This window comes from Rana temporaria, chromosome 8 (assembly GCF_905171775.1).
Source record: "Rana temporaria chromosome 8, aRanTem1.1, whole genome shotgun sequence".
Taxonomy (NCBI): domain Eukaryota; kingdom Metazoa; phylum Chordata; class Amphibia; order Anura; family Ranidae; genus Rana; species Rana temporaria.
This window is the reverse complement of record NC_053496.1, coordinates 171,862,733-171,873,027: the sequence shown is the minus strand read 5'-3', so window position 1 is coordinate 171,873,027 and position 10,295 is coordinate 171,862,733. Positions and strand designations below refer to the sequence as shown.

At 45.7% G+C, this 10,295-nt stretch overlaps 1 long non-coding RNA gene across 1 annotated transcript; it reads left to right on the top strand.

Annotated features, from left to right (window-relative positions):
• The first annotated feature begins 9,107 nt into the window (after nucleotides 1-9,107).
• Nucleotides 9,108-10,242, top strand: LOC120910731. The gene is made up of 3 exons (XR_005741554.1): nucleotides 9,108-9,203; nucleotides 10,016-10,124; nucleotides 10,211-10,242. It is a non-coding gene; the product is annotated as an uncharacterized LOC120910731 (long non-coding RNA).
• The last annotated feature ends 53 nt before the right edge of the window (nucleotides 10,243-10,295 follow it).

The window sequence follows — 10,295 nt, the reverse complement described above, 5'->3', positions numbered from 1 at the left end:
CCCTCCTCCCCTCTTAATTGATGTCATTCTCATGTTGAATTGTCGGACGAGGAGAAGGGAGCGAGTAATCTGAGCTATATATGAGGTATATAGCTGCAGTTTTATCAACAGTGAATAATAGGAATATTCAGGGCCATCTTTAATATTGTCTGGACCCAGTCCACAGCCACCACTGTACCCACCAGTCCACAGCCACCACTATACCCCCCCTGTCCACAGCTACCTCTGTACCCCCCAGTCCACGGCCACCACTGTAGCCCCCCTGTCCACAGCCACCTCTGTACCACCCCCCAGTCCACAGCCACCTCTGTACCACCCCCAGTCCACAGCCACCTCTGTACCACCCCCCAGTCCAAAGCCACCTCTGTACCACCCCCCAGTCCAAAGCCACCTCTGTACCACCCCCCAGTCCACAGCCACCTCTGTATCACCCCCCAGTCCACAACAACCTCTGTTCCACCTCCCAGTCCACAGCTACCACTGTATCCCCCTGTCCACAGCTACCACTGTATCCCCCCCTGTCCACAGCTACCACTGTATCCTCCCCTGTCCACAGCTACCACTGTATCCCCCCCTGTCCACAGCTACCACGGTATCCCCCCCTGTCCACAGCTACCACTGTATCCCTGCCTGTCCACAGCTACCACTGTACCCCCCCCCCCTGTCCACAGCTACCACTGTATCCCCCCTGTCCACAGCTACCACTGTATCCCCCCCTGTCCACAGCTACCACTGTATCCCCCCCTGTCCACAGCTACCACTGTACCCCCCTGTCCACAGCTAACTCTGTACCAGCCCCTAGTCCACAGCCACCTCTGTACTCCCCTGTCCACAGCTACCTCTGTATTCCCCACTCTCCACAGCCACCACTGTACCCCCCCCCTGTCCACGGCTACCTCTGTACCCCCCTGTCTCCAGTCACCTCTGTATCCCCCCCTGTCCGCAGCTACCTCTGTATCCACCCCTGTCCACAGCCACCTTTGTACCCCCTATCCACAGCCACCTTTGTACCTCCCCCATCCACAGCCACCTCTGTATCCCCCCCCCTGTACCCCCAACTTCATTTATTAGCAGGTGAATGCAGCCCTCCATGCATTTGCATACATTGAATCCGGCCCTTAAGTGGGAAAAAAGGTTGCTGACCCCTGCTTTATGTATTCAGATAAGTGACAGGCATGCTGATTTACCAATAACTTTGTTGATGCTGGTGTTACCAAAGGCATGTGTATATTGTTTTGGGGGGGCTAAATCTGGCTCTTTTAGTGGTGGTCCCACCCCCCCCAATAATTAATCTTCTCTATGCAGTTTAAAGGAGATAACTAAAGAAATTTGATAAAAGATCCACCGTTTTTTTCAATTTTTGCCTAGATTTGGCATTAAAACATGCTTTTTAAGCAAAACAAGTCTTACGGATTTTATTTTGCAACTTGTTTTGTTGATTATGGTGCTAAAATCATGTAAGGGTGCAAAGTATAAAGCTACTTACTGTATGTTTGTAAAGCCCATCTCCAGCCGAATATTAAACCTTCTCTCCATATCACACCCCTCTAACGGTTCTGTATGTTATTTTTTAATTGTACACACAGGACACAGGATGGTATTCAGAGATGAAGGGTTAGTTTGTCACCTTCAGGAAAGTTGGACACTGGCAACCAAAGCTCTAAGACAGCCAACTCCCAACACCCTCAGTTTTTCTTGAGTGTCCTTAGGAGATAAACATCTTCTGTCTGTTCTAAGAGAAGCAAACAATTTTTAAGATCCATTTTCTATTTGCAAAATGTCTTCAGTTTCTCCAGAGACTTTAGGGCCCATTCTGAAGCTTTCCAGATAAGACTTTCCTTGGCATAGCAATAAAGTACCTGGACCCTGCTGTGAAGGAGAAGAAGCCTTTGTGCACTAGACACTGGTGTCTACACTCTGTACCTTAGAGGCAATGGGTGTTTAGGGCTGTGGCTTAGACGTTGGTGGAACCTTGTCCCTGAAGACTCCTGAGAGTTTGCTTGGCTGAAGGGCAAGATGGTGGGAAGGGTTTTAAAGAGAAAAGTTAACTCTAACGTGGGACATAGTACTCCTCAAGGACCTCCTCAAACTTCTGGCAGACTATCCGTTGGCCCTCCCAGATCATCCAGATCCTCTGTCCCAAGAGCCAGTTTACCACCTGCTTCATGGTTGCTGGATTAAATAGACCCGCCATTGAAGCCCGGGTCCAAGTGTAGGGACCTATGCTCATATGTTATTTCTAAAATGTTATAGGCTAGGAAGTAGACTGCTTGCAAGGTTTACCATTTCCTTTGATGCGAAGCAAGAGGTTTCTATCCCAAGAAGAATTTCTGGCTTTTTTCCCAATCGGGTCTGGGTCGACATTTGGCCTTTGAAGTCCAAGTTCTTAATTATAGTGGTCTATGCACATTAGTTATTTCCAAACTGTTGAAGGCTAGATAGTAGACCGCTTGCAAGGTCTATCATCACACTTGGAATGCATATTTCTTGTAATGCGAAGGAAAGGTTACCATCCAAGCAAGAATTCCTAGCTTTTCTCCAATCAGGGCTGGGTCGACATTCGGCCTTTGAAGTATAGGGACCTATGCACATCAGTTATTTCTTAACTGTTGAAGGCTAGGAAGTGGACCACTTGCAAGGTCTACCATCAGACCTGGAAGGCTAATATCTTGTGATGCGAAACAAGACGTTTCAATCCCAGGAAGTATTCCTGTCTTTTCTCCAATCTGGTCTGGGTCAACGTTTGGCCTTGAGTATCATTAAGGTCAAATGTCTGTCCTGGAGATTCTCTTTCAGAGACCACATGCTTTTTGCTCCTTGTCTTTGTACAGCTCGTTGCTCACATTGCTCCCGTGACCCCGTAGGAGCACTGCAACATGGCGGTGTGAAATGGCCTGGTAGAAGATTACCAGCTTAGGTATTCTATCCAGTAATAAAAGGTCTTGAGGCTTCAGTGAAATTCCTTAATTGGAAAAACATATGCCTGGTCAAATATCTCATCTCTAAGGGCTCTTTCACATGGGTGAGAGTGCTTACTGCTTCCACAGTTGGTGGATCACTTTTCAGAGGGTGGTATAACAGTGGTTGCCGAGTAGCGAAAATAAGTAATCTCAAACGCTGCACACCATGAGAGCCCAATAGTCATTGTAAAGAAAGCAGTCTCAGCCTGGCTCTGCCCAGTTTTGTACCACCAAAAGGGCTTAGTCATGTAGGTTGGGGAAGGACGAAACGCATTGAGGTGTGACCTGGATGGAACCGGGCTGAGGCTGCTTTCATTAGAGTGACTGTCAGGCTTTGATGTTGTACCACATTTGAGGTTACTTCCTTTCTCTATACTGTATACAATGAGCCAGGATGGGCTCTTCCTGAGCATGCACCTCCAGCGTGAGTCACTGGTCTTGGGATATACTGGAATCTGGAGTTTCACCCCTAACATTCTGAGAGTGTATGTCAGGTGTCCAGAAGGCAATCTTGCAGCCCCCCTTGATGTGTGTGTTTTTTTTTTATTTTTTTAATCCCAAGTGGATCTTGTATTGCAACAGTCAACCGTTTGGCTCATAGTTGCAGCACAGTCCCGTTGACTTTAAAATGCCGCAACTACAGCATGTGTACAGCCCTGTCTGGCTGTAATGGTAGAAATTAGATGGACAGTAAAAGCGCATCCTGGTCGCCTGTGTGAAAAAGCCCATGAAAGTTTGTGAGATCTGTCTGTATTGGATCAAAATATATTTTTTTATAGCTGAAATGATTGCCCCACCCACCCCACACACGGGCCCACTGTTTGTTTTATTGAATGAATGAATGAACTTATATAGCGCAACACATGCAAACTTAATCGCCTCTGGGCGCTTGTTGTTCCTGTCTCCTTTGGTATCAAAAGAGATGAGTCTTGATCTTTCTCCTGAACGCCAAGTGGTTCTCCTCCAACCGAATGCTGGTTGGTAAAGCGTTCCATAGTCTAGGCCCTTGGACCGCGAATCTCCTTTCTCCTTTGGACTTGTAGTTGGCTTTCGGGGAGAGGAATAATCTGTAATACTCCCTGGGTAGCTTTCTTCTATCTGACGCTCCAGATTATGTACAATGGAGGACTTATTGGTCTTAGATCAGGGGTAGGCAACCTCGGCACTCCAACTGTGGTGAAACGACAAATCTCATCATGCCTCTGCCTCTAGGAATCATGCCTATAATTGTCAGGGTCTTGCAATGTCTCATGGGTCTTGTAGTTTCACCACAGCTGGAGGGCCGAGGTTGCCTACCCTTGTCTTACATAATATATGATGAAGTCAGACGGTGACCACCGGTTGGAGCTCAGAAGAGAAGAGACATCGGGGGAATGATCGCACAGCATGGTGGAAGCCTGTTAGATTGAGGAATTAGGAAAGATTTGGAAGACACAGGGAGGTGTTAGCATTTCGCTTGGGTTTTCTTCTTTTTTTTTTGGGACTCCAATTGGGACACTTGTTCTTAGTGACACCCACACAGATGTGCCACCAAGACAGCAATACAAATATTATCAGAATTTCTAACCCTTCCACACACCAATAACAATGTGTCTCCGTTCAAAGATGTAGGGGAAATCTCCCCAATAGGGACAGATGACGCAACAAAGTCCCTCCAGAACAAATACATTTCATTTGGAGATGGGCTTTCAAGCCATACCCCAGGCAGCTATGAAGGATCGCCATATAACCAAATCATGTATCCATGTAAATGATATTAAAAAACATAAAATGTATGTTAAATACAGTACCTGAATCTGTCGCTATATTCGTTAGCTGTAGCCATTTTTTAACACTAGATGTAAGCCGCATAGATTTCATTTGTAGTCTTGTTACGTATAAGGTTGACTTGCATATTGTGATTACATAAAATGAGTCGTAAACACTTCCATTGGTGTCCTGTGTCTTTTGTTGAAATTCTTGTTCCTTTGTTGAAGAGCCACCTTTTGGCATTGGGTCTCCTGAAATGAACCAATTTAATTATCACTGTCCCAGCCTAGGCGGGTTCATCTAAGAAGCCGAGTCTCCTCTCTGTATTATAATGAAAGGTGTGGGGGTATAGGGTTGAAATGTATGCAGTCAAAGGAAGGAAGCACACCAGCAAGACCCAAATGTCATATAAATGAAAGCAACTTCAGCCCAACGTCCAGGCCACGATTCCGACTCGTTTCGTCCCGCCACGGGAGCTTTTTCCACAAGGTGTACAGGAGATGCATCATTTAAAAAATTGATCTCCATTCCTCATTCCAACATAATATTCCTTGTAAATGAGATGCAGGTAGGTCCATCTCCATTACTCACCATAACAATGTCCATAAAGGAGAAGTACAGCTAAGGCTTGTTTGGTTGTACTTCTCCTGTGGATCACAGGAGTGCAGTTTGTTCTGCAATCCTGTGACCCAATTTCAGCAGACAGCGGGCTCAAGTCACGCGGGCTCAAGTCACAGCGGCTCATGAACCACTCGGAATGCTTTCATAAGAAAAAACGTTGCCGGGTTATGGGTGCTATCTTCAGCCATAATCCCGGTAAACCACTTGCAAAACCGCAACCTATATATACGTGTTGTGGTCAGCAAGTGGTTAAAGTGGTTGTAAACCTCAGAGTGAGTGTGAGCGAGATGTTCTTGTCATTGTGGTTCAATTTTTGTAGGAATTCTTCTGATGATTCCTTACTGCCATTCCAGACGATGAGTATGTCATCTATATACCTTTTATAAAGTGTAAGTTCCATCTCACTCACATGGAATATCAGCAATCAATGTGTCGATTCCCTAGATTTAGATATCTCGATAATGGATAACAAATTGATAACCAGAACACATTTTAAGAACATGGGCCCATATTCTCTCTAAAAATCCACGGGCTGCGCTTAAGGCACTTACACTCCGCTGTCCCAACTTACAGGAGCAAGTGTTGTATTCCCCAAACACTTGCTCCGTAAGTTGGGACGGCGGAGTGTAAATGCCCCGGCGTAGCCTGGCGGATCTCCAAGGGGGCGGCTTGTATTCAAATTAAGCGTGCCCCCAATTCTAATGAACTGCGCATGCGCCGGGCTTCAAAAAGCCCAGTGCGCATGCTCCAGTTCTCGGCGGAAAACGTCAATGACGCTGACGTGTGCGTCATTGATGTAAAGTCGTATTCAAGAACGACTTGCGTAAACGACGTACCCGACGAAAAAACACGACGCGGACCCGACGCCATCCGTAACATGGCCTACGTGGGACTTGCGGAAACTTACCCCTCATATAGCAGGGGTAAGTTTCCGCTTACGCAAACGACGTTAGCGACGGTTACGCGACGCAAACTCGTTCGGGAATCGGCGTAGAAGGCTCATTTGCATAAGCAAATGAGTCCTTCACGTAAATGCCATCTAGCGGCGGCCGGCGTCATTACATTTAAGATCCGCCAGTGTAAGTGACTTACAGATGGCGGATCTTAAGTGTATCTATGCGAAAATGATTCTAAGAATCAGTCGCATAGATACACTGGCCAAAAAAGGGAGTTACGATGGAGTATCCTGAGATACTCCATCGTAACTTCACTGAGAATATGGGCCATAGATGCCAACAGTTACTTATCCATGAGAAGTTGTCACCACAAATCATGGCTTTTTAATATTCCAAAGGGACAACTTACAAGAGTCAAGAGGAATTGCACACATGAAGAAGATTTTAAACTGCAAGCCACTTATCGGGAATAGATTTAAAGATAAGGGTTACACAAATGATTTTATTCAGAAACCGATAGGAGAAGTATCAAAATTGGATAGGAAAATTATGTCACAAGGATCGAAGATTAACCAACGCAATATGGAGGCACCAATGCTCATTCTAGACTATAATATACAACATCGGGAGGTTGAAAAATTTATAAAAAAACACTGGCATATACTAAAAAGTGACAGGCACCTAAAAAGCATTTTGCCAGACAAGTCCAACATAGTCTATAAAAGATCTCAGACACTGAGAGATATAGTGGTAAAAAATGTGGTGGAACCACCACCCAAAAGTGGATATCATTTTTTTTACAAATAAAGGATTTGTCCCGTGTAAATACTGTTATGCATGCAGGCATTCAAAAAGACCCCAAAATAAAAGGCTTGAATTCACCTCTACTAAAACAGGACATATACCATCAAGGATTTCATCAGTTGCCACACAGAAGGGGTGGTATATGTATTACAATGTACATGTAACTTACAATACATAGGCAGAACAAAAAGACCACTTATGGTCAGAATTAGGGAACATATCCAAAATATAAGAAAAGGTTTCCCTAAACATAATGAGCTAGATTCAGGTAGATTGGCGCATCTTTGTTCTGGCGTAGCGCATCTTATATGCGCTACTCCGACGTAACTCTGAGAGGCAAGAGCAGTATTCACAAAGCACTCGCCCCGTACGTTGTGCCGGCGTAGCTTAATTTGGTTGGACGTAAGCCCGCCTAATTCAAAGTAGGCAGGTAGTGGGAGTGCTACATTTAAATTAACCGTGACCCCATTTAAATGAAGGGCCGATCGAACGGCGCATTCTCAGAATCACGTCGCATATACTCCCTAAGATACAACGGCTCAATGCGAACGACGTGAACGTAACCTACGCCCAGCCCCATTCACGTACGACTTACTTAAACGACGTAAAATCCGACGGCTGTTCCGACGTCCATACCCTAACATGACTTACCCCTGCTTCATGAGGGATAACTGTACGCCGGACGTACGACTTATGTAAATGGCATAGCTTACTGCGACGGGCGCAAGTACGTTCGTGAATCGGCGTATGTAGCTCATTTACATATTCGACGCGTAAATCTATGGAAGCGCCCCTAGCGGCCAGCGTAAATATGCGCCCAAGATCCGACGGCGTCGAAGACTTACGTTGGTCGGATGAGGCCAGAATTCAGGCATATCTAGTCTTGAGAATAAGGCGCATAGATACGACGGCGCATCTGTTCACTTACGCTGCGCATCTGTAGATACGCCAGCGTAAGTGTTTTCTAAATCTGGCTCAATGTTAGCAAACACTTTGCCCAATGTCACAATAAAGACCCTTCACAAATGTCCTTTTGGGCAATAGAAAAATATAAGAAGCCATGGAGAGGGGCACATTTGGTCAGATCCATCAGCCAAAAAGAATCACAATGGATATATATAGCCAGATTCAGAAAGACTTACGCCGGCGTATCTACAGATACGCTGCGTAAGTGTAAATATGCGCCGGCGTATCTATGCGCCGTACCCACAGAACTAGATACGCCTGAAAATAGGCTTCTTCCGGCCAACGTAACTTTTCTACGTTGGCGTGTCGTGGGCGCATATTTACGCTGGACGCATCTGGCGCTCCCATTGATTTCCTATTCAAATATGCAAATGAGGGAGACACGGCGATTCACGCATGTACGTGCGCCCGACGCAGGCTACGCGCGGTGCGCGTAAGTCGTACGTCCGGCCTAAAGTTACCCTTCATAAAGCAGGAGTAACTCTGCACCAGACGTGCACAGGTCAGGTGGAGAGCAGCTACAGCAGCACCGTTACGGACGAGCTGAGCAACCTCACTTGCAGGACAACACATCTGTCTGCCAACATGCCAGGGGCAGCCGTGGTCCTAGCACTACTAATGGGTCCACCGGCACGTAGGAGGGCACGGGAGAAGGCACGGGAGAGGATATACCACACACGCGCATGAACGTCTTTGGCATGGGTGATTCAGAGGTGTATAGCATCTTCAGATTCAGCCCTGCTGCCATCCTGGGATTAGCCACAACCTTCATTTTAGTATGTTTTTTTTTTTTTTAAATATCTGTTTTATAAATAACTGCACACCACCATTTTATTCCCCAAAGTCTTTGCTTTCAGAAAATATATACAGTAATTTCTAGCAAAAAAAAGTTGATTTTAATGTGTGCAAAAAAAAGAAAAATTGCTCCGGTAGGCCAGCGGTTAACGTGTAATAATGTATGGAAGAATGTGCCACAACTCAGCGGTTCATGTTGGAAAACAACTGTGGCTGTGGGTTTTATATTCTCTGCAATGTGGTGGTGTTATATTGAGTGGAACGCACAGACAGGAAGTGATATCCCAGACAGACAGGAAGTGATGTCGTATACAGAAAGGAAGTGATGTAACACACAGACAGGAAGTTTCGGGTCAGAGGTGAGTTGGGAGGAAGTAGAGGGAAGACATTTCTGGAACTGGAAGCAGAGACGGTAATAAAAATATTTTGAGTTTACACCCAGCAGCCCTCTTTGGTGTTTATAACCCACATACAGACTAAATGTAGAACCATTTATACAACTGCTGGCTTGATCTGGGTTCACATCTGTGTTTGTCAGTAATGAACGCAAAATCGCATGCTTTCCCGACACGCACATAAATGTGCTTCCCTTTAAAAGATGCACGGGGGTGCCATTAATTGTTAGTGACACCCCCATGGATCTCCTAATGTGCGCATTTTTGAAAAAGTGTGAGGGACGTCTCTTCCACCTTTCTTCTGTGTAGGGAAACCCATTGAAATGAATGGGATAGACCAGATACATCCTAAATATAGAGCCATTTATCCAACTGTCCATCCAGAGCCTCTGGTTTATAGACCAGATACATCCTAAATAAAGAGCCATATATCCAACTGTCCTTCCAGAGCCTCTGGTTTATAGACCAGATACATCCTAAATATTCTGGGAGGGTCACAGGTAGGGTTGCCACCTCATCCCTTTAAAACAGAACACATATTAATTACACAGGTTCTGTGGCTGATTAAGGTGGTAATTAAACTCACTTGGTGCCTTATCTGCATTAAATTAGCCTCAAAACCTGTGTAATTAATATGTGTTCTGTTTTAAAGGGTTGAGGTGGCAACCCTAGTCACAGGACTCCACGGTTACCACTATAATATAAACGCAGACCTAACGATAGGTGGGGATCATGAGAGGTCAGAAGTGACAGTTGTTCCTTTCTGTGTTTTCTAAAGCAGTAAAGAAAAGATCTGGTGAGCCGTAACACCCAGCAACTGTCTTCACAGGACATCCCCCATTACAGCGCCTCCACCTCGCTGCCCGACAACAGAGGTAACCAGTGCCAAGAAGATTCTAGAAGTCACCAAGAAGATCATTGATCTGCTGACAGGAGAGGTGAGTGGTGCCGGGAATTCTGGGACATTATCCAGTAACAGACAAGGGATGTGTCTGGATGGTGACTGTATCATTGTGTGTGTCAGGTTCCTATAAGGTGTCAGGATGTCACTGTCTATTTCTCCATGGAGGAGTGGGAGTATTTAGAAGGACACAAGGATCTCTACAAGG